The following is a 23,920-nucleotide window of genomic DNA, read 5'->3' as shown; positions in this document are numbered from 1 at the left end:
TTGTGAAAAGAATCCTTAAAGAAGGACAAGGAAGGGGATAGGAGGCGGGAGGGGATGGAATTGGATACAGTATACTGCTCCACTGTGCTCAGGATCCAGCAGTCTGAGGTAATCTAGGCACAGGCATAGCAGAAGCAGGACAAGTAGTTGCCAAAAGGAAAAAAATCCGGTTTGGGAACTTGTGCTCCATCCTCAGGCACACCCTAAAATGTTGTTTTTTGAGGCTAGGGATTACTCAGAACCTTCCAGACTGATTCTGGCATCTGCACCTGGACAAGTCCTTCATAGGTTGACCAGATCAGAGGTTGGCAGGAATATGTGGTCTAAAGAACTTGCTCTGGGGTGCAGGGATATGAATCCCCAGAGATATGAATGTCATGCTAGAGTCTTTCAAGCTGTACAAATGAGAATCTATATTCTCTGCAAAGAGCCAGGAGCAGTCAAAGGGGAGATCATTCAAAAGTAGTCTGGACCTCCGGAGAAACTCCCAACACTTGCAGCCATAAGCCCCTCCTCATACTGACAGCAATGACCAAAGTACGGGTATCCACGTCTGCTGAGTCCAATGACCCCTGAAGGGACATCCTGGCAACCAGCTTGCTCTCCTCAATCAGTGCAGTGAACTCCTAAAGGAGTTAACAAGAAGGAACTCCTAGATATTTGCAAGAGCCCCTCAGGAGTTTATATGAGTAGAGGCTCAATAGCACATGCTGGTAGGCCACCCGCAGTAGTAATGTCCCAGGCACCCAAAAAAGACCTAACTTCTTCACATCCTTTGATTTGGACACCAGTCCAAGCTTGTGGTTTCCAGCATCCACCACAGGAATCCCCATCTGCGGGTGCTTGAAAAGGTTCTCTTATCCCTTATGGGGGAACAAGTAATACCACAGAGGGGTATGGATGCCAGGGTTTGCCACAACACCTTAGTGTGGGTTTGTATCAGTCTGACGAATGGAAGGAGCAACTCTGGAAAGGCCCTCCAGGATGAGGATGTCCATCATAGGCTCTGCGTTTTTGTTATTCTTCTGCCTGCAGCCCAAGGTTCTGAGCCACCTCTCCCAAGAGGTCCTGGTGGCCCCTTATATCCAAGGCAGGGAATATGATGGTCAAGGTTCCAGCCACAGCCTCATCCGGGGATGAGGTGGCCTGTAAGGTAGGGACTTCCTGGGCCTCCATCTGGAGAACTGGAGAGTCCGGCTCCACCCAACTCAGACTTTGGGTGATGAAGTCATTGCCGGCATACTGTGCAAACCATGGGGAGAGCCTTGGAGCTAGGCTTTGCATCCCCAAAAGGGACCCCGGCACAACTCTTGGCACCACACGAACAGGTGCATACTCTTGGTCGCCTAGGGTATGTCTACACTGCAATGTTAATTCGAACTAACTTAGTTCGAATTAGTTAATTCCAACTAAGCTAATTCGAACTAACGGATCCAGACTAAAAAACTAGTTCGAATTAGCGTTTTGCTAATTCGAACTAGCATGTCCACACAGAGTGGACCCTGAACCGGGGTTAAGGATGGCCGGAAGCAGTGCCGGCAGGGCATCAGAGGAGGACTTAGAGCGTGGAGCTGCTGTCTCAGGCTAGCCGAGGGCTGTGCTTAAAGGGACCCGACCCCCACCCCGGACAGACAGTTCTCAGGGGTTCCCCGCTTGCAAAGCAGTCCTGGCTTGGATTGCCCGGAGTACCCACACTGGGCACATAAGAGCACTCGGCCATCAGAACGGCTGCACTTGCCGCAGGCTGCCATCTGGGGAAAGGGGGCAATTGGGGGGCTGCAGGAGAGCTTCCACCCCCAGAAACCCGCAGAGCCAGCCCAGTCCTCCCCATCGGGGGCTCGTGCCCCATTCCTCCCTCACCTCCTTCCACTTACCCTTCCCTAGCCCCTCTTCTTGATGTACAAAATAAAGATAACATGTCTTCCAAAATGGAATCTGTCTTTATTGAACAAAACTGGGGGAGACTGGGAAAAGGAGGTGGGAGAGGGGAAGAGAAAGGCTGGGAGAGGGGAGGGCAACTAAAATGATCAGGGCTTGGGAACAGGTCCCATATGAAGAGAGGCTAAAGAGACTGGGACTTTTCAGCTTAGAAAAGAGGAGACGGAGGGGGGACAGGATAGAGGTCTCTAAAAGCAGGAGTTGGGTGGAGAGGGTGCATACAGAAAAGTTCTTCATTAGTTCCCATAGAGAAGGACTAGAGGACACCGAAGGAAAGGAATGGGTAGCAGGCTTCAAACTAGTAACAGAAAGTTGTTCTTCACAAAGCAAAGAGTCAACCTGTGGAACTCCTTGCTGCAGGAGGCTGTGAAGGCTACAACTAGAACAGAGTTTAAAGGGAAGTGAGATCAAGTCATGGAGGTTGGGTCCATGGAGTGGTATTAGCCAGGGGGTAGGAGTGGTGTCCCTGCCCAAAGTTTGTGGAAGGCTGGAGAGGGATGGCACGAGACAAATGGCTTGGTCACTGTCTTCGGTCCATCCCCTCCAGGGTCCCTAGGGTTGGCCGCTGGCGGCAGACAGGCTACTGGGCTAGATGGACCTTTGGTCTGACCCAGGATAGCCATTGTAAGCTCAGGGCTCAGGGTTGGGGGTCTCAGTGGACCCCCTTGATTCTCTTGCACACCTGCTCCTGGGTGGCCAGGCTGGCAGCTCTCCTGCCCTAGACGGCCACTTTCCTGTGCCTAGTGCGGAGATCGTGGACGAGGTCCACAATGTCTGCACTAGCCCAGGCGGGTGCCCGCCTCTTGCGGTCCCAGGCAAGCTCCCGGGAGCCGCCAGCCTGGTCCCGGGAAGAGGGGGAGGGATGGGGGGCATCGGGTGGGTGGCTCGATCCGTGCCAGGTGCAGGGTCTGCTGGCTGGGTGCTGGCAGGCTTGCACCTGGCACGGGCACTGTAGCCAGCCCGTGCCCCTTTAAGGGGTCCGGGTCCGGGAGGGGGGCATACGAGTTTCCCTGGTGTTGGCAGAGTGGCCACCAGGGAAAGCTGGGGAGGGCTAGCCTCCCACTAGTTCGAATTAAGGGGCTACACACCCCTTAATTCGAACTATCTAGTTCGAACTAGGCTTAATCCTCGTAAAATGAGGTTTTCCTAGTTCGAACTAAGCGCTCCGCTAGTTCGAATTAAGTTTGAACTAACGGAGCGCTAGTGTAGCGCCTATGAAAGTTAGTTCGAACTAACGTCTGTTAGTTCGAACTAACTTTGTTGTGTAGACATACCCCTAGAGAATAGTCTCTGTAAGGGGTAGACAACAGTGGGTGCCAACACCCATGACGCGGCTCTAGAGAGGGTGGTCCTTGGCCTGAAGGTAGGCCCACAGGATTCAAAAAGGTTACTGGACCAGTAGTTGCCACTGATACTGCTAAGATGGTACCAGTGTTGGCGCATACCAAAGGGTGCAGTGTCAAAACCTGTACCGAGAACAGGAACAATGCCTGCTCCAACTTAGTGCTAGAATCCTCCCCTGAATCTTACAATCCTGACCATAGTGGTACCCTAGTCAGAAGCATTATAAAGTGGAGAGGGAACCTCCCCCAAGCTAACTACATCAACTAGAACTGAACTATTCTAAACTAAATGGATATCAGCATTTGCAATGCAAGAGGCTCCTGTCAGAGCAATCACTGGCAATAAGAAGGAACTGAGAGGATGGGGGTGGAGGGTGTCAGATATACCACGCCTCGAAGGCACCAGACAAGGGGGCTCCACAGCTGACACAACAGGTACTACTCTGGGAAAAATTCTCAGATCGTGCATGTGGCATGCAAGCACACATATTGCAATGCACATGAGCAATCACTCGAAGAAGATTGAGTCTCACTGTTTGCAGGCTACCATATTGCAAAGATAACTTTTGAAGTAGTCCTGTGGGTCCCATTTACACTGCAGTTTGTCTCTGCTTACTCTCCCCACCTCAAGGACTCTTTCCTTCTACTTCTGTACATCTCACACTCCAAAACAAAAACCAAATAAACAAACAAATAAATCAATCTGTGCTCCTGCAAGTACCACCTAGAGATTCTCAGCACTTAATTCTACTTCTGCTAGACTGTGAAACAGAGGTAGTGGAAAGACAACCTTTTCTGACCCTCCAAAGGCATAATAATCCTGCTTTACAAGTTGTCCAGTGGAGCTGGTAGGTTATCATAGTGACCTGTCTGCTACAAAATGCAAGGTCACAGCAGGCCCTACCCGTGGTGCTTGAAATATTAACAGTATTTCTGAATGTTTGGCATTAGCAGTCAGCAGTGCAGAAAGGAGCCAGCTTTTAAGTCAGCTCTTCACATGCACTAGCTTCTCACCCACCCCTTGCTGTTGCCTCTATTAGAAGCAGTCACATAGGAGGAGAGAGAGGGGGCAGGCAGGCAGGCAGATGGGAGCCAGTGCTCATGGGGAGCAGGCTTTAAAGCCTGCCATTTTCTCCCCCCTCATGGCACAGTTACTTGAATAAATGCATTTTAAACATCCTAACTTAGGTAACCAATTTTTTCTGAAAATGTCAATTAGAAATATAGAAACTTAATTTAATAACAGCATGTACTGTCCATACTTTTTTCCATTCCCACATTCATGACTTTCCCTCTACCCATTCCTGTACAGAGAGAGCATTATCCAGTCATTCCTATTTAGAAAAGCGAGTCTTTAGAACGGGGGGTGGGGGGGGGGAGAGGGAACTGTTTTTGGGTCAGGGGCTGCTGACCCACAGAAAAATCAGTTGGGAGCTGCACACAAGTGAGAAGCCCCTGACTGAGAAGGAAAAAGGCACTCCCCGCATTCCCCTCGCACAGCAGAGCCTAGAGGGGCCCAGGCTAGTATATTTTGTGTATTCCAGCCCTATGGGTGGGTGGCAGGGGGCTGGAGCACCATCATGGGTTCCCCAATGTGGGGGGATCCCTGAGCCTCAGGGACTGGATCCAGGCCCTGCGGCTTAAGGTTCCTCATCCCTGATTTAGAACATGCCAGTAAGCTGCCAAGTTAGTCAGGTTTTTCAGCCTTCAGCCAGTTAATCTCAGACTGCTTGATTTTAAGAAATGCTTCTCTCAAAGTGCAAGTAATCTAGAAGCAGTCAGAGCAGCAGAACTGAACATATACAATTACGTGGATATTTCCATACAAAACTATGTGGCAATAAACAACAGCAGGGCCATGAAAAAAAGTGTTCTATGTACTATGATAGCAAAGCACAGTACTCTGGATTTTTTTTTTTAAGTATATTCCCTGATGGTGCCTATGTAGCCAAAATGACCTGAACAATTTTCCTTTTTAAAACTTTGGAATCTCTCTCTCAAGATGTTCAAGTTCTAAAATTAATTCATTGCAAACAGTGTGAAGCTGCCTTTTAAAACGATGTTTATGGCTGAACAGACAATACCTCTTCATCTATTGCAAACCTGCAATGAAGGTCAACTCAGACTGCTAGCAAAGATTAGATAGGAGCCTCATGCAGAGATCCCCAAGCTACTTTTCTCTTTTGTATCATTTCACCTCAAGACTGATGGCTGGATGCCTTCCAGGCGCCACTTGCACCTGGCTCCAGCCATGTTCATCTTATCCTTTTATCTCAGTTCTCTTTATCTCCCCTTATCTTGTTGTTTCTTTTAATTTTTGTTTTGCTCTTTCTGGTATTTTTGTTCCGCTCCCATACTGTCCTTCAGTCCCCTGAGGAGCTAAGATGAGAAGCAAAGCTTGAGCTACCTAAGCCAGCTTCAGTAGACACTTAAACTGGTTCCCAAGAACATCTGCATTAGAAAGGCAGAAAGTCAGACATATGACTTATGAGAGGCAGCCCATTGCTTTACCTCAGCAGATGCATTTCCGCAATGGGAAGAAATAGGTTGCTCTGGAGCACTTCAGCCATCTACACCCCCAACTCAGTCTCCCTCCTGTGTAGTAATTTCTAGTAGCATTGAACCCTCCAGCTTCCAAAACTCTGACCTATTGCAGTTCTAATTTAGAATACTAATACAACTGAGAAGTTAGTTAAGGAACAACTTGGAAACATTTCCAAATTCCTACAGGGCATGCTACAATCCAAGCAAATCTATACACATTCAGAGTGGTCAGATCAAAGTCTATTGCAATTGAGAGAAACTGGAGTAGCTAGTTTTCTCTGATAATTATGCTAGAATCCCATCTAGTCACTTTTGGTGCTAATAAAGCTACATAGCAAACTATTAAACTAATTGTAAAAGCTTGTTTTAGTTTAGGAAGATAATCCAAGCAAATCTGTGCTAAAGCATTATCAGAAACTTGGATTCCAAAGCAACTCTTAACAGGAAGATTCTTTAAATTCCTCCTTTGGACACTAACCTGACAAGATTTCATGTAGTAGTTGTGATTATAAACAATTTATATAAGAAACAGATCTACATTTAAAAAGCAACTAGGATGTGCTCGTCAACCCCCTTTCTCTGGGGGGTAGTTGTGTGGCTGAGAGAGGAGGCAGGAGCAAGCTGGGGGCAGGATGTCTGGCCAGGGGGGAGGGTGCAGGAGCAGGCTGGGATGTGGGGTCTTGGTGGACCGAGTGAGAAAATAGGCTGGGGGTTCAGCGTCTTGGCAGCGCAATGAGTGAACGGGCTGGTGGTGCAAAGTCTCAGACAAGGATGTGTGTGATGGGGCTGAAGGGAGCTGCCACCCCACCAAGAGAAGAGGTCTCATGGCTCCCGGCCATAAGGTGGGATGGCTCACAGCTTCCCCCCCCTCACAAGGGGGCGGAGGAAGCCGCATGGCTCCGGCCCGCCAAAGTACGGGTGAGGAGGCATGGTGGCTGAGAGCAGAGGGAGGGGCTGTGGGACGCAGAGTGACAAGGTGACGTCACTCTGTCGTCTCACAGGAAAAGGTTTTTTTAAATATATGACTAGTAATTAGAAGTTTTTAATTTGACACACTTTAGTGGGGCCTAGTTTCCAGGAAGCCCCTCTGAAAAATCAGGCCTTTTTAAAGATAATGTTTATCAAGCTGACTTTCAGGCACAACACACAGAAGAACTTTTTTCTTCCAAAAGCTTTCTGCAAAAGCTGAACTTTCTGTTGTCACTTTGGCTTTGGAAGAGATAAGTGGAAACAAGACAGCAGAGAAAGAAAAAAAAGATTGCCATGGCTAATATGCTACTACGAACATGCACCATTCTCTGTGCACTTTTCCCAAAAGAAAAAAGCTCCCTCCTCCCTTGTACCTGAATGGGAGGGAAATTATGACAAAAGTTCAAGAAGCCATGCCTATAATATTATTTTAAAGAAGTGCACATTTTAACAAACACCATCTGTTTATACAAGATCCCATGTGGTATATTATACACACACACACACACATTGCATTCTTATCTGTAAAAGAAACGTGTTACCAGTCTAGCTCTTCCTACTAACACTGTAGGGATGTTTAATAAAACACTTTACTTCAAAGGAAGAAAAACACTTCTATTTTAGAACATGGAAGAGCGCCCAGGTTTTCAACAATAGTTATGAAAAGAATGTTCCATCTGTAAGGAAGTAAATGGTGAAATAATTTGTTTCTGCTGTCAGTATTAGTGCACAAGACGACAAACAAATATATTGCAAATGTTTAGGAAGAAAAGGAAAAAACAAGCATAAGGCTCAGAATGTGTAAACCTCCCTGGTCATGTTTTGTCAAGCAAAGACTGCTATTAATTGGTGAATGTATAGGGACACTGTGAGAGTTTGATGTGGATCATTTATGCTGATTAGCCAAGGCGCATAAGTATATGTTGTACACAAATAAAAATGCAAGGTCATATTAAGGCACTTTACTGGAACAGAAAATTAGCTTTCTATAGCCACATAACTACACAGAAAAGCTAACAAAGGAAAACACATTTTCTTTAGATTTTACTTCTTTAGATTTTCTTGACTTGTTTTATGAAGCTATTTGATACGATAGCAGCTACGTTCCCTCATTAATAAAATTAAAGCAGAAAAGAAAAGTAACATCTGCCTTGAAAATACAAGACATCCCCTTGCCTTGCCCAGCAATCTATTATAAGGCTCAAGGGCTATCAGTGGCAATGTTATGAAATTTACTTACTACCATGCTTTCAAGATCATTTTTATGTCAGTAGGCTGGATATTTATATACATAATGAGATGTAGACCTTCCCTTCAATTTAGACCATATGGGAATTTAGCCACCAAATAAGAAAATCCATTAGCACTGGAGAGCTGTTTAAACTGCTGAGACATTGATGAGAGAGCTGACCCATATGAATCACAGGAACACGTGTAACTTTCTATTACTCTAGCTTATTTTCCACTGCTGTTCACTGCATATAAAATATTGATTAGCCATTTAAGTGTTCCAAATTCTTACAAGACCTACATTAGCAAAACAAGTTTATCAAATTAAGCAGTAGTGGTGTATAGCAAAGTAAATGTAGAAGGCCAGTGTCATAAGACACTACATATTATGGATAAACTAAAAGGCATATGCAAACCTTAGGTAAGATTGACATGTGTGTAAACATTTAAAATCTACATGCTTATTCCTATTCCTACAGTATTTTGTTTTAAGAAAGGTGTGCTATCACTATATTCACTACTTTCAAATTACTGAAAAGGAGAACTACAGGTGCCAGAGCTCAGTTAGACTAGATAAACATGATTGATTAAAGAGAGTGTTGTATTTCAGAGCCCAATCTAGGAGTGGGAGAATTGTGGAATTCCACTCCAGAAGAGACTAAGGTACAGGGTCTAAAAAGTGAGAAGGAAAACAGAATACAGAGGTGCAGCTTGCCCTGCAACCAAGACAAGCAAAATAAGTAAATTCCTGGTTATAAAAGGAATACAGCTTCCTTGAAAGAGGAATGAATGGTCTTGGATACAAAAATTTATAAGCAAATTAATTAGATAATGGACATGCAGTAAGATTTTTGCTTGCTGTACAAAAAAAAAAAAAAAAATCAGAGAGGGACCTGTGTATATTTTAATACTCCAAATGTACTTCAGTGTATGGACAACACAAGTGTTGGGGTCACTGGGCATGATCCTAAGTAACTCGGAGGAGTGGAAGATCACAAGAATCGATGAAGCCCCCCCCGTTCTAGGCCTAGGCATCCTAAAAGCACCCTCCCCTTTCCACCTCTTTCCTCCCCTTCAGGCATAACTTTTCTCTGGCTCGCTAATAGCTGGGAACGGCAAGACAGACCTTGAGGTTGCCTAGTTACTATCAGTGGTATAGAAGAAGAATTCAGATGTGTCTCTGTAGAAGGGAGGAGGAGGATAAGGCTGGCAGCATGTCCCAGCGTGGGAATCTTGCTACAGTTCACTATTTTCCTGCAAGTAAACAACCTGGGTATATAAAGAGGGAAAACTGCTTACGTTGGTGTGCTTGATCTGAGATGTCTAGTCTCCTGGCACCTATTTGAGCATTCAAATAAACTTTTTTTGCTTCTCCACACCGGTGTGTTTATTGGAGCGCGCACACCGGGCAACGAACCCAGCTGTTGCCTCCCTCGGGCACTCTGTGCCGGCAACAGTTCTTGGCACCCCAGATGGGACTCGAGGCTGAAATTTAGCCTTGCCCGGACCCCTCCCGGTGGTCGATGGATTGTGGCAACGACCGACGCGCACCGGTGACTTTATTGGGGGCCTCGGCGAAGACACAGTCTGATCGACCCCAGAGGGCACAACGGTGCAACGTGCTCAAATAGTGGAGAAGCAGTTGTGGGCGACGGTGCGGAACCGGTCCCGTGGATAAGGTAGGAACAGTCCAGTGGGGTGGACTTTCGCCTGTTAAGACCTGGGGACGCCCAGTGTCTCCTGAGGTTATGGGGCAGGCGACAGGCAGGGCATGGTGTACACTTTTAGAATGCATTCTAGTGAACTGGAAAGTGTTTGGATCAGATCCCATGACTAAAAGTAAACTGAAAAGGTTCTGTACAGTAGACTGGCCTCAATATCAGCTGGAGAACCAGGAAAGGTAGCCACCGGAAGGATCAATCAATTATAACACGATCCTCCAATTACTCCTGTTTTGTCAGCGAACGGGTAAATGGCATGAACATTTATATGCGCAGTTGTTTATGGCTTTAAGAAATAGAATAGATATTTTGCAACAGTGTAATTTAACTCCGTCGGGTACAGTAGTAACTAATGTGAGCCCCCTGAGCTCTCCTACAGCTGTAATGGCAGATTCAGTGTCCCCTTCGGCTTCCGCACCCCCACTATATAAGGAACAGGTGCCTCAGGTCCCAGAGGTTGCCCCCTCTGTGGGATTCTACCCACTGATTACCGAGACTGTGGTAGCCCGCCAAGGAGCCGAGGGGCGCCAGGCCACTACTATGCATGTTTACACCCATGTGCCTTTTAACCCAGTGGACCTAGCAGCCTTTAAAGTACAGGCTGGGGAATTCTCCACAAACCCAAGCCGGTTTATCTCAGTGTTCAAGGGGTGTCTGGCTAGCCACAAGCCTGACTGGGATGACTGTAATATCCTCATGAGGACCCTATTGTCTGAGGTGGAGCAGAATCAAGTTATAGCCAAAGCAAGAGAGAAGGCACAGCGGAGACATGAAAGGGACCCACAAAACCTCCCTGAGCCTTCAGACATGGTTCCCCTAGCAGATCTTAGGTGGAATCCTAATGACCCCTTGCAGTACACCCGTCTCACCTCCTACAAGGAGTTGCTTTTACATGGTCTCCGGCACTCGGCTGTCCGACATAACAACTGGGCAAAACCATATGAGTTAATACAAGAACCAAAGGAAAGTCCGGTTGCCTTTTTGCAGCGGATTCGGGACGCCATCCGGCAAAATACTAACGCAAATCCCAATGACCAGGCAACTGAGGCAATTATAAAGGGGATCTTTACCAGCCATGCAGCCCCTGATATTAAAAGGAAATTACAGAAAAAGGAGGACTTAATGGGCATGTCCATGGCACAGATTCTGGAAACTGCAAATAGGGCTTATTCCCTGAGAGAGGGAGAAAAGGAAAAGAAGCAAGTGAAAATGATGGTAGCTGCAGTACAGGCTGGTGCTAGGGGAAGGTTACAGGAAAGAGGACAGGGCCGTGGACGCGGGCGTCCTGGCCTGCAGGGAAGACGTCTGGGTCGCAACCAGTGTGCCTTATGTCGAAAGGAGGGACACTGGAAAAATGAATGCCCCGAAAGAGAATGTGCCCCCATGATGGCAGCAAAGACTCATGAACAGGGATGTCAGGGGAAACTGATCATCCTGCCCCCGGAACCCTGAGTAAAAATGAGGGTGGGAAATTCGGAAATAGACTTTTTAGTGGACTCTGGGGCGGCACGAACCGCCGTAAACCAACCCTTTCAGCTGCCCGTGGTGGACTCCCTCACTGTGGTGGGTGCCACAGGAAAAGGAGCCCAGTGTCCAGTGTATGCCCCAGCAGAATGCGCTCTGGGGAACAGAACTGTAACTCACAAGCTGGTCTATCTCCGAGTGCCCAACGCCGCTGCTGGGACGGGACCTGCTTTGTCACTTAGGTGCCACCCTGCATTTCACCCAGGATGAAATAACCCTTACCTTACCCCCCCGAGAATGCCTGGATAATGACTCTGGCAGCTGAGCCCTCTGCCGTGCAAGCCCCTGAGTGGAGCCAGTGGAAGGATCAGGTGTACCCCCTAGTATGGTCATCAGGGGTCCCGGGAAAGGCCACACACCAAACCCCTGTCAGCATTCAGCTCCTCCCAGGCAAAAGCCCGGTGCGGATCAAACAGTATCTGATTAAGAGGGAAGCCAGAGAAGGGTTGCAGGAGACTATAGACTGGTTCTTAAGCTGCGGTACACTTCAGGAATGTCAGTCAGCCTGGAACACCCCCATCTTGTCTGTCCAGAAGCCGGATGGCACATATCGACTAGTCCAGGACTTAAGGGCGGTTAATGAACGGGTTAAGACACTGCACCCCCTTGTCCCAAACCCGTACACACTGTTGGCCTCCATAGGAGGACAGTATACCCACTTTTTGGTTCTCGATTTGAAAGATGCTTTCTTCACGTTTCCGGTTGATGCTCCATCTCAGGAGATTTTCGCTTTCGAGTGGGAAGACACAAAAAGGGTTAAGAAACAGCTTTGCTGGACAGTGTTGGCCCAGGGATTTAAAAATTCCCCCACCCTTTTTGGCCAGGCCCTGGCCAGAGACTTGGCCGAGTGGGACAATGAGGACAAGGTACTCCTTCTGCAATATGTAGATGACTTGTTAATTGCCACTGTGGGCCTAACCCCCTGCCTTAAAGCCACCGTGAGCCTCCTGAACTTTATTGGACTCCGAGGATATCGGGTAGCACGGAATAAGGTTCAAGTCGCCCTTCCAGAAGTACGGTACCTGGGGTTCCACATACAGCAAGGGGAGCGCCAGCTTTCAAATGAAAGAAAAGAGGCCATCTGCCAAATTCCCACCCCATGCAGTCGCAAGCAGCTCAGGGCATTTCTGAGTATGGCAGGCTTTTGTAGAATATGGATCCCAGAGTTTGGACTGTGGGCTAAGCCATTGTATGAATGTGTTAAGGGAACAGATCAGGACCCTTTTCACTGGTCCACAGAAGCCGACTAAGCATTTAAAACTTTAAAAAGAAAACTGATGGAAGCCCCAACCCTGGGTCTGCCAGACCTCTCCAGGCCATTTCAACTGTATGTACATGAACGAAAAGGGGTGGCCTTGGGAGTGCTTACTCAGTTATTAGGCACCTGGAGACGTCCTGTGGCCTACTTTTCCAAACAACTCGATCAAGTAGCCACGGGCTGGCCGGCATGTTTACGGGCGGTTGCAGCAACAGCCTTAGTACTTGAAGAAGCTGAGAAGCTGACGTTGGGGGGGTCATGCAAGTGTATACTCCCCATATGGTCCAAGCCCTGCTGAACGCTAAGGGTGGTCTTTGGCTCACCCAGGCTCGGGTAGCTCGGTATCAGGCTAAGCTTTTAGAGAACCCCGAAGTGACCTTGCTAACCTGTCCCTCCCTTAACCCGGCCACTCTTTTACCAGAGACTGAGCAGCAAGAACACGACTGCTTGGAGATAACAGATGCCCAATACTCCAGCCGTCCAGACTTAAAGGATCAACTGCTCCCTAATGTGGATTGCGAATGGTACACTGATGGTAGTAGTGTTGTGGTAGACGGGCAAAGGAGGGCGGGCTACGCTGTTGTGACCCTCCACGATACCGTGGAAGCCGAGGGTTTGCCTGCTGGGACAGCTTGCTGAACTGGTAGTCCTGACCTGTGCGCTCGAACTGTCAGAGGGAAAACGGGTCAACATCTTTACCGACTCCAGATATGCTTTTGGAGTACTACATGCTCATGCTGGTCTGTAGAAACAGAGGGGCATGCTGACAGTCCAAGGCTACCCAGTCAAGCATGGGGCCCACATTCTTCGGCTCCTAGAAGCAGTGCAACTCCCCTTGGCAGTGGTGGTGGTACACTGCAAGGCTCATCAGAGGGACGACCAAGACGTGGCAAAGGGAAATGCCCGGGCAGACAGGGAAGCCAAGAGTGCTGCCACCCTGCAACCACTGGAAGCAGAGAACGCCTAAATGCAGGCCCTCATCCCATCCGTGGGGGAGCTCCCAACCCGTCAGTACTCACCTGAAGAAAGAAACCTGGCCACCAAGCTCAGGCTCCGGGAAAAGGAGGGATGGCTCCACTCCACAGAAGGAAAGATCCTTCTATCGAAGGACCTAATCCGACCAGTGCTGCAGAGACTACATCAAACCACTCACGCCGGCAAAGAGGCTCTAACCCAGCTTATGAATAAATACTTCTTAACCTCTGAACTTCGGCCCCTAGCATCTCAGATACAGGCCAACTGTCTGGTCTGTCAAAAGAACAACCCTCGACCAGGATTTTCAGTACCACCAGCTACTCTGGAACCCACCCCAGGCCCGGGATTGGTTTGGCAGATAGATTTCACTGAGCTCCCATGGACTCAAGGGTTCAAATACCTCCTCGTCCTGGTGGATCGATTTAGCGGATGGCCTGAAGCCTTCCCATGCCGTAACTGTACAGCCAAGACTGTGGCTCTCAAGTTCGTCAAGGAACTCATCCCCCGCTTCGGGCTGCCCCAGTGGATGGAATCTGACAACAGAACCCACTTTACATCCAAGGTTGTCCACCACATAGCAGCAGCCCTACAAATCCCTTGGACGCTCCACACGCCATGGCGACCGCAGGTTAGTGGAGTGGTGGAACGCACAAATCAGACCCTTAAGTATCACCTCTCGAAAATCTGTCATGAAGCCTCCCTACAGTGGCCTGATGCTTTGCCCATTGTTTTGCTCCACATCCGCACTCTCCCAAAGGGTAGATTAGGGCTTAGACCCTTCGAAATTATGTTTGGAAAGACATGGCCTATGAATGGGACACCGGCTCTGGCAAGGGAGTGGGAACTGGGATGCGGCTTTTTATCTCAGTATATGTGCTCTCTGTCTGTTGCTCTCTCTTCTCTTCACAGGTACACCAAAGACTCACAGCCTCTTCCGCTGGATGCCCCGTCCACTGCTTGCAGCCGGGAGACTCCATGCTTGTTTGTACCTGGAAAGACGAGCCTCTCTGGGAGAAGTGGAAGGGACCCCACACCGTCCTGCTGGTTTCCCACACAGCAGCAAAGGTTGAGGGACACAAAAACTGGATTCATCACTCGCGTCTGAAAGTAGTGCCCACATCGCCGCCAGCAGAACAGTGGACCGACCAGCCCACCAGAGCATCATCCACTGATGCTCTAGGACTTAAGTAGTTGTTTAAAAAGCACTGAGGGGTTAGGGGTTCTGTTGGGAACATAGCTGCCCTGTCCAGTAGACTCACCATGGGTTTTAATGCAGAGTTTGCCCTACTAATACTTTTAGCCACAGGTGCCAGTCCAGTTCCTTAGCACTTAATCAGCTTTTGACCTCAGAATATGAGAAAACTCAGACCAAAGTTTGTTGAGAATTCTCAAAGGAGGGAGCTGTTGGGGTCACTGGGCATGATCCTAGGTAACTCGGAGGAGTGGAAGATCACAAGAATCGATGAAGCCCCCCTGCTCTAGGCCCAAGCACCCTAAAAGCACCCCCCCCTTCCGCCCCTTTCTCCCCCCCCAGGCATAACTTTTCTCTGGCTCGCTAATAGCTGGGAACGGCAAGACAGACCTTGAGGTTGCCTAGTTACTATCAGTGGTATAGAAGAAGAATTCAGATGTGTCTCTGTAGAAGAGAGGAGGAGGATAAGGCTGGCAGCATGTCCCAGCGTGGGAATCTTGCTACAGTTCACTATTTTCCTGCAAGTAAACAACCTGGGTATATAAAGAGGGAAAACTGCTTATGTTAGTGTGCTTGATCTGAGATGTCTAGTCTTCTGGCACCTATTTGAGCATTCAAATAAACTTTTTTTGCTTCTCCACACCGGTGTGTTTATTGGAGCGCGCACACCGGGCAACGAACCCAGCTGTTGCCTCCCTCGGGCACTCTGTGCCGGCAACAGTTCTTGGCACCCCAGATGGGACTCGAGGCTGAAATTTAGCCTTGCCCGGACCCCTCCCGGTGGTCGATGGATTGTGGCAACGACCGACGCGCACCGGTGACTTTATTGGGGGCCTCGGCGAAGACACAGTCTGATCGACCCCAGAGGGCACAACGGTGCAACGTGCTCAAATAGTGGAGAAGCAGTTGTGGGCGACGGTGCGGAACCGGTCCCGTGGATAAGGTAGGAACAGTCCAGTGGGGTGGACTTTCGCCTGTTAAGACCTGGGGACGCCCAGTGTCTCCTGAGGTTATGGGGCAGGCGACAGGCAGGGCATGGTGTACACTTTTAGAATGCATTCTAGTGAACTGGAAAGTGTTTGGATCAGATCCCATGACTAAAAGTAAACTGAAAAGGTTCTGTACAGTAGACTGGCCTCAATATCAGCTGGAGAACCAGGAAAGGTAGCCACCGGAAGGATCAATCAATTATAACACGATCCTCCAATTACTCCTGTTTTGTCAGCGAACGGGTAAATGGCATGAACATTTATATGCGCAGTTGTTTATGGCTTTAAGAAATAGAATAGATATTTTGCAACAGTGTAATTTAACTCCGTCGGGTACAGTAGTAACTAATGTGAGCCCCCTGAGCTCTCCTACAGCTGTAATGGCAGATTCAGTGTCCCCTTCGGCTTCCGCACCCCCACTATATAAGGAACAGGTGCCTCAGGTCCCAGAGGTTGCCCCCTCTGTGGGATTCTACCCACTGATTACCGAGACTGTGGTAGCCCGCCAAGGAGCCGAGGGGCGCCAGGCCACTACTATGCATGTTTACACCCATGTGCCTTTTAACCCAGTGGACCTAGCAGCCTTTAAAGTACAGGCTGGGGAATTCTCCACAAACCCAAGCCGGTTTATCTCAGTGTTCAAGGGGTGTCTGGCTAGCCACAAGCCTGACTGGGATGACTGTAATATCCTCATGAGGACCCTATTGTCTGAGGTGGAGCAGAATCAAGTTATAGCCAAAGCAAGAGAGAAGGCACAGCGGAGACATGAAAGGGACCCACAAAACCTCCCTGAGCCTTCAGACATGGTTCCCCTAGCAGATCTTAGGTGGAATCCTAATGACCCCTTGCAGTACACCCGTCTCACCTCCTACAAGGAGTTGCTTTTACATGGTCTCCGGCACTCGGCTGTCCGACATAACAACTGGGCAAAACCATATGAGTTAATACAAGAACCAAAGGAAAGTCCGGTTGCCTTTTTGCAGCGGATTCGGGACGCCATCCGGCAAAATACTAACGCAAATCCCAATGACCAGGCAACTGAGGCAATTATAAAGGGGATCTTTACCAGCCATGCAGCCCCTGATATTAAAAGGAAATTACAGAAAAAGGAGGACTTAATGGGCATGTCCATGGCACAGATTCTGGAAACTGCAAATAGGGCTTATTCCCTGAGAGAGGGAGAAAAGGAAAAGAAGCAAGTGAAAATGATGGTAGCTGCAGTACAGGCTGGTGCTAGGGGAAGGTTACAGGAAAGAGGACAGGGCCGTGGACGCGGGCGTCCTGGCCTGCAGGGAAGACGTCTGGGTCGCAACCAGTGTGCCTTATGTCGAAAGGAGGGACACTGGAAAAATGAATGCCCCGAAAGAGAATGTGCCCCCATGATGGCAGCAAAGACTCATGAACAGGGATGTCAGGGGAAACTGATCATCCTGCCCCCGGAACCCTGAGTAAAAATGAGGGTGGGAAATTCGGAAATAGACTTTTTAGTGGACTCTGGGGCGGCACGAACCGCCGTAAACCAACCCTTTCAGCTGCCCGTGGTGGACTCCCTCACTGTGGTGGGTGCCACAGGAAAAGGAGCCCAGTGTCCAGTGTATGCCCCAGCAGAATGCGCTCTGGGGAACAGAACTGTAACTCACAAGCTGGTCTATCTCCGAGTGCCCAACGCCGCTGCTGGGACGGGACCTGCTTTGTCACTTAGGTGCCACCCTGCATTTCACCCAGGATGAAATAACCCTTACCTTACCCCCCCCCCCCCCCGAGAATGCCTGGATAATGACTCTGGCAGCTGAGCCCTCTGCCGTGCAAGCCCCTGAGTGGAGCCAGTGGAAGGATCAGGTGTACCCCCTAGTATGGTCATCAGGGGTCCCGGGAAAGGCCACACACCAAACCCCTGTCAGCATTCAGCTCCTCCCAGGCAAAAGCCCGGTGCGGATCAAACAGTATCTGATTAAGAGGGAAGCCAGAGAAGGGTTGCAGGAGACTATAGACTGGTTCTTAAGCTGCGGTACACTTCAGGAATGTCAGTCAGCCTGGAACACCCCCATCTTGTCTGTCCAGAAGCCGGATGGCACATATCGACTAGTCCAGGACTTAAGGGCGGTTAATGAACGGGTTAAGACACTGCACCCCCTTGTCCCAAACCCGTACACACTGTTGGCCTCCATAGGAGGACAGTATACCCACTTTTTGGTTCTCGATTTGAAAGATGCTTTCTTCACGTTTCCGGTTGATGCTCCATCTCAGGAGATTTTCGCTTTCGAGTGGGAAGACACAAAAAGGGTTAAGAAACAGCTTTGCTGGACAGTGTTGGCCCAGGGATTTAAAAATTCCCCCACCCTTTTTGGCCAGGCCCTGGCCAGAGACTTGGCCGAGTGGGACAATGAGGACAAGGTACTCCTTCTGCAATATGTAGATGACTTGTTAATTGCCACTGTGGGCCTAACCCCCTGCCTTAAAGCCACCGTGAGCCTCCTGAACTTTATTGGACTCCGAGGATATCGGGTAGCACGGAATAAGGTTCAAGTCGCCCTTCCAGAAGTACGGTACCTGGGGTTCCACATACAGCAAGGGGAGCGCCAGCTTTCAAATGAAAGAAAAGAGGCCATCTGCCAAATTCCCACCCCATGCAGTCGCAAGCAGCTCAGGGCATTTCTGAGTATGGCAGGCTTTTGTAGAATATGGATCCCAGAGTTTGGACTGTGGGCTAAGCCATTGTATGAATGTGTTAAGGGAACAGATCAGGACCCTTTTCACTGGTCCACAGAAGCCGACTAAGCATTTAAAACTTTAAAAAGAAAACTGATGGAAGCCCCAACCCTGGGTCTGCCAGACCTCTCCAGGCCATTTCAACTGTATGTACATGAACGAAAAGGGGTGGCCTTGGGAGTGCTTACTCAGTTATTAGGCACCTGGAGACGTCCTGTGGCCTACTTTTCCAAACAACTCGATCAAGTAGCCACGGGCTGGCCGGCATGTTTACGGGCGGTTGCAGCAACAGCCTTAGTACTTGAAGAAGCTGAGAAGCTGACGTTGGGGGGGTCATGCAAGTGTATACTCCCCATATGGTCCAAGCCCTGCTGAACGCTAAGGGTGGTCTTTGGCTCACCCAGGCTCGGGTAGCTCGGTATCAGGCTAAGCTTTTAGAGAACCCCGAAGTGACCTTGCTAACCTGTCCCTCCCTTAACCCGGCCACTCTTTTACCAGAGACTGAGCAGCAAGAACACGACTGCTTGGAGATAACAGATGCCCAATACTCCAGCCGTCCAGACTTAAAGGATCAACTGCTCCCTAATGTGGATTGCGAATGGTACACTGATGGTAGTAGTGTTGTGGTAGACGGGCAAAGGAGGGCGGGCTACGCTGTTGTGACCCTCCACGATACCGTGGAAGCCGAGGGTTTGCCTGCTGGGACAGCTTGCTGAACTGGTAGTCCTGACCTGTGCGCTCGAACTGTCAGAGGGAAAACGGGTCAACATCTTTACCGACTCCAGATATGCTTTTGGAGTACTACATGCTCATGCTGGTCTGTAGAAACAGAGGGGCATGCTGACAGTCCAAGGCTACCCAGTCAAGCATGGGGCCCACATTCTTCGGCTCCTAGAAGCAGTGCAACTCCCCTTGGCAGTGGTGGTGGTACACTGCAAGGCTCATCAGAGGGACGACCAAGACGTGGCAAAGGGAAATGCCCGGGCAGACAGGGAAGCCAAGAGTGCTGCCACCCTGCAACCACTGGAAGCAGAGAACGCCTAAATGCAGGCCCTCATCCCATCCGTGGGGGAGCTCCCAACCCGTCAGTACTCACCTGAAGAAAGAAACCTGGCCACCAAGCTCAGGCTCCGGGAAAAGGAGGGATGGCTCCACTCCACAGAAGGAAAGATCCTTCTATCGAAGGACCTAATCCGACCAGTGCTGCAGAGACTACATCAAACCACTCACGCCGGCAAAGAGGCTCTAACCCAGCTTATGAATAAATACTTCTTAACCTCTGAACTTCGGCCCCTAGCATCTCAGATACAGGCCAACTGTCTGGTCTGTCAAAAGAACAACCCTCGACCAGGATTTTCAGTACCACCAGCTACTCTGGAACCCACCCCAGGCCCGGGATTGGTTTGGCAGATAGATTTCACTGAGCTCCCATGGACTCAAGGGTTCAAATACCTCCTCGTCCTGGTGGATCGATTTAGCGGATGGCCTGAAGCCTTCCCATGCCGTAACTGTACAGCCAAGACTGTGGCTCTCAAGTTCGTCAAGGAACTCATCCCCCGCTTCGGGCTGCCCCAGTGGATGGAATCTGACAACAGAACCCACTTTACATCCAAGGTTGTCCACCACATAGCAGCAGCCCTACAAATCCCTTGGACGCTCCACACGCCATGGCGACCGCAGGTTAGTGGAGTGGTGGAACGCACAAATCAGACCCTTAAGTATCACCTCTCGAAAATCTGTCATGAAGCCTCCCTACAGTGGCCTGATGCTTTGCCCATTGTTTTGCTCCACATCCGCACTCTCCCAAAGGGTAGATTAGGGCTTAGACCCTTCGAAATTATGTTTGGAAAGACATGGCCTATGAATGGGACACCGGCTCTGGCAAGGGAGTGGGAACTGGGATGCGGCTTTTTATCTCAGTATATGTGCTCTCTGTCTGTTGCTCTCTCTTCTCTTCACAGGTACACCAAAGACTCACAGCCTCTTCCGCTGGATGCCCCGTCCACTGCTTGCAGCCGGGAGACTCCATGCTTGTTTGTACCTGGAAAGACGAGCCTCTCTGGGAGAAGTGGAAGGGACCCCACACCGTCCTGCTGGTTTCCCACACAGCAGCAAAGGTTGAGGGACACAAAAACTGGATTCATCACTCGCGTCTGAAAGTAGTGCCCACATCGCCGCCAGCAGAACAGTGGACCGACCAGCCCACCAGAGCATCATCCACTGATGCTCTAGGACTTAAGTAGTTGTTTAAAAAGCACTGAGGGGTTAGGGGTTCTGTTGGGAACATAGCTGCCCTGTCCAGTAGACTCACCATGGGTTTTAATGCAGAGTTTGCCCTACTAATACTTTTAGCCACAGGTGCCAGTCCAGTTCCTTAGCACTTAATCAGCTTTTGACCTCAGAATATGAGAAAACTCAGACCAAAGTTTGTTGAGAATTCTCAAAGGAGGGAGCTGTTGGGGTCACTGGGCATGATCCTAGGTAACTCGGAGGAGTGGAAGATCACAAGAATCGATGAAGCCCCCCTGCTCTAGGCCCAAGCACCCTAAAAGCACCCCCCCCTTCCGCCCCTTTCTCCCCCCCCAGGCATAACTTTTCTCTGGCTCGCTAATAGCTGGGAACGGCAAGACAGACCTTGAGGTTGCCTAGTTACTATCAGTGGTATAGAAGAAGAATTCAGATGTGTCTCTGTAGAAGAGAGGAGGAGGATAAGGCTGGCAGCATGTCCCAGCGTGGGAATCTTGCTACAGTTCACTATTTTCCTGCAAGTAAACAACCTGGGTATATAAAGAGGGAAAACTGCTTATGTTAGTGTGCTTGATCTGAGATGTCTAGTCTTCTGGCACCTATTTGAGCATTCAAATAAACTTTTTTTGCTTCTCCACACCGGTGTGTTTATTGGAGCGTGCACCGGGCAACGAACCCAGCTGTTGCCTCCCTCAGGCACTCTGTGCCGGCAACACAAGCATTTGCTTTTGTATGAGTGAATAATCTTATAAGGGTATAAGAATTTAGGATAGGTCAATTAGATTAAAAGAGTGCTAACAATGTTAAAATGATGGAATCTTAGTTTACTCTTTAAGCATGAAATACCTATTTATATAAAAAAAGTCTATTCTATTCATTGAGAAGGTCTTAACAACCCTCATCTTTCTTCAGCACATGCATGATGAAAATTAAGCGGAACTGAGACTGGTTCCTTCCATTTAGTTATGTCACTGTTCATCTGATAGTTTGTTTTTCATTTTGTGTATGTGTCTCACTGCTTTACTCCTCTGTAGAAGTGTCCAGCACTCGTGTGATAATTAGTATTCATCTGTTGCTGCAGAACTCCTTATCCTAGTAAGACTCTTAAGTAGTGGGAGAAAAAGCAGGACTCCAAAACCAGACAAGTTATTGGAACAGAGAGACTTTAGACAGGATTCTCTTTTGAGTCCTGAAAACTTATATACTTGTAAATGCACTAGCAGAAAAATAGCTATCAATTAAAAAAGTAGAAAAAACTGAAAACATTCTCTTAACATTTAAACGTATTGTACAAGTTAGACCTCTCTGGTCTGGTCCAAAATTGAAGTAACAGAACATTAAAATAGCCTGATCCCCACAGTACCGCACTCCACATGCTGTTGTCTACTCTTCTCCTGTTTAATATTTTAATTTTAAGTTCTGTTAAGAATAAGCCTCCCACATGGCATTCTTGCCTATATGAGAGTGTGCAATATCTTTCCCCCACAAAATAGTCTTCTATGGCTACTCTGGGCTGGGATCAAAGCCGCTTGGATCCTGGTCTCTTCTCTACTAAGCACTATGCTGTTTTCAGCCCTCCTTACTGACCAAGGTCTCGTATCCAGGATTTGAGTACTCCTTGGCACAAGAGAATCAAATTGTATGTCAAGTACCCTTAAATCTCATAGCAACAAACCCTAAACTATACCCATTAAATAATTTGTATAACATGCCTCTTGAAACTGCAGAAAGTTTGGCAGTTACACCAGCAGCATGAGAATGGAACAGAGAAACATACTTCACCAATCTTGAAAAAAGAGCCATCAACTAGTGCAGGACTATGGAACATGTGAATTTTGGCAGCAGGCAACAAATCCTTTACTGTAATCAGCTAAAAAGCAACAACTTCAGCAATCTGGTTTTCGTTCACTGGCACACTGGGTTAGTCTATCGCACTCCAATTATAGCACTGATCCTGCAATTAGATTCATGCATGTAGCACCATATGCCTTTGTCAAGTCCAATGAAGTATGGCAAGACAAGATCAGGACATGAGAAATTTTTATTCACTGGGAGAGAACAGTTAACTGACACAATTTCATTTTTAAAAACACTGTTAAGTTAAATGATATTTTTAGAAATAGGTTCATCTTCCCTGTATCAAATATATAATCTAGATAACAAAAAAGTTAAACTAATTTACATTTCAACACTTATAACGTTAGCTTTTTGCACATAGTACTAGTCAGTTTCACTTTTTAGAGTCTCATACGCTAGCACATTTCCAGCACTCAAGTAGTCCCCTGCTGGCCCCGTGCTCCCCATAGCATTTAAAAGTGGCAGTGCCACATGCAGCCCGGGATCTGGCCCCAGGTGCCACACAGCACTGCCGCTTTTGAAGTGTGCGCACACACACACACACACACACACACACACACACACACACACACGTACGTCTATCCCTTGCCGCCTCTTTCTGATAGAGGCAGCAAGGTGGTTGGGGGGGAGGGGAAGGGACTAATCGACTAGTCTGTGGACTATCCATTTGCTTATCGGACAGCTGACTAGTCGTTCACATCCCTATTCTAGAAGTTAATCATATTCAAACAAAGCTTAATGTTTTTCTAGTTGTAAGACCTTCGGAAACACTCAACTTGCACCAAAGCAGAAACAAAACAAAACTGATATTAAAGTCAGCTTTATCTAATTAGATTTTTCTGATCATGTATCAGCAGCACCACCTTGTGTTAAATAGGGATGTCCCTGTGTAGATGACTACACGATTAACCAATAAGCCTGGGCTTATTGGCTTATGATGTAACTCAAGGACTATGTTAAGATCATGCTTGGTAAACAATAACAGTGTAGAACTGGAAATCAATTAATCAAAACTAGAATGTCACAAATTAGACTTAGTTGATTCACAAAATAATGAGATAGGCTGTTCTGCCTATCACTCCCTTCTGAGTTTCTCAAAGTGTCTTTTTTCTAAGAGGAAGATTAGAGAGGATAAGATAGCTAATCACTGACTGAAAAAAGAAAAAAGGAAGATATGAGCTTCACCAACATGTTTGCCCTGCCCCTGCTTTCCTCTCTCCCCCCGCCCCCTGTCCTACCTTCCTAAATCTGATTCGGCCTAATCCTGAAGGATGTCCTGCCCAAAAAAAGTCGGAGAGGAACCAGCTAACAGTGCCATCTACACTGGTGGTATGAGTTTGCCAGCTGTCAAAGTAGGTGATAAGACTATGTACTATGCCTGTGTTTCTCTAACAATGAGTTCACGAGTGAAAGTCAGTATCAGA

The 23,920-nt window shown here is 48.3% G+C and overlaps 1 protein-coding gene across 6 annotated transcripts in view; it reads right to left on the bottom strand.

Moving 5' to 3' along the window:
- Nucleotides 1-23,920, bottom strand: part of ARL13B (ARF like GTPase 13B) — a 105,460-nt gene that overhangs the window by 66,096 nt on the left and 15,444 nt on the right. The gene's annotated exons all lie outside the window — the stretch shown is intronic.

The sequence above is a fragment of the Pelodiscus sinensis genome, chromosome 1 (genome assembly GCF_052426305.1).
Source record: "Pelodiscus sinensis isolate ZL-2025 chromosome 1, ASM5242630v1, whole genome shotgun sequence".
NCBI classification, from domain to species: Eukaryota; Metazoa; Chordata; order Testudines; family Trionychidae; genus Pelodiscus; species Pelodiscus sinensis.
The sequence above is the reverse complement of the archived record's forward strand: the minus strand, read 5'-3'. Positions and strand labels throughout refer to the sequence as shown.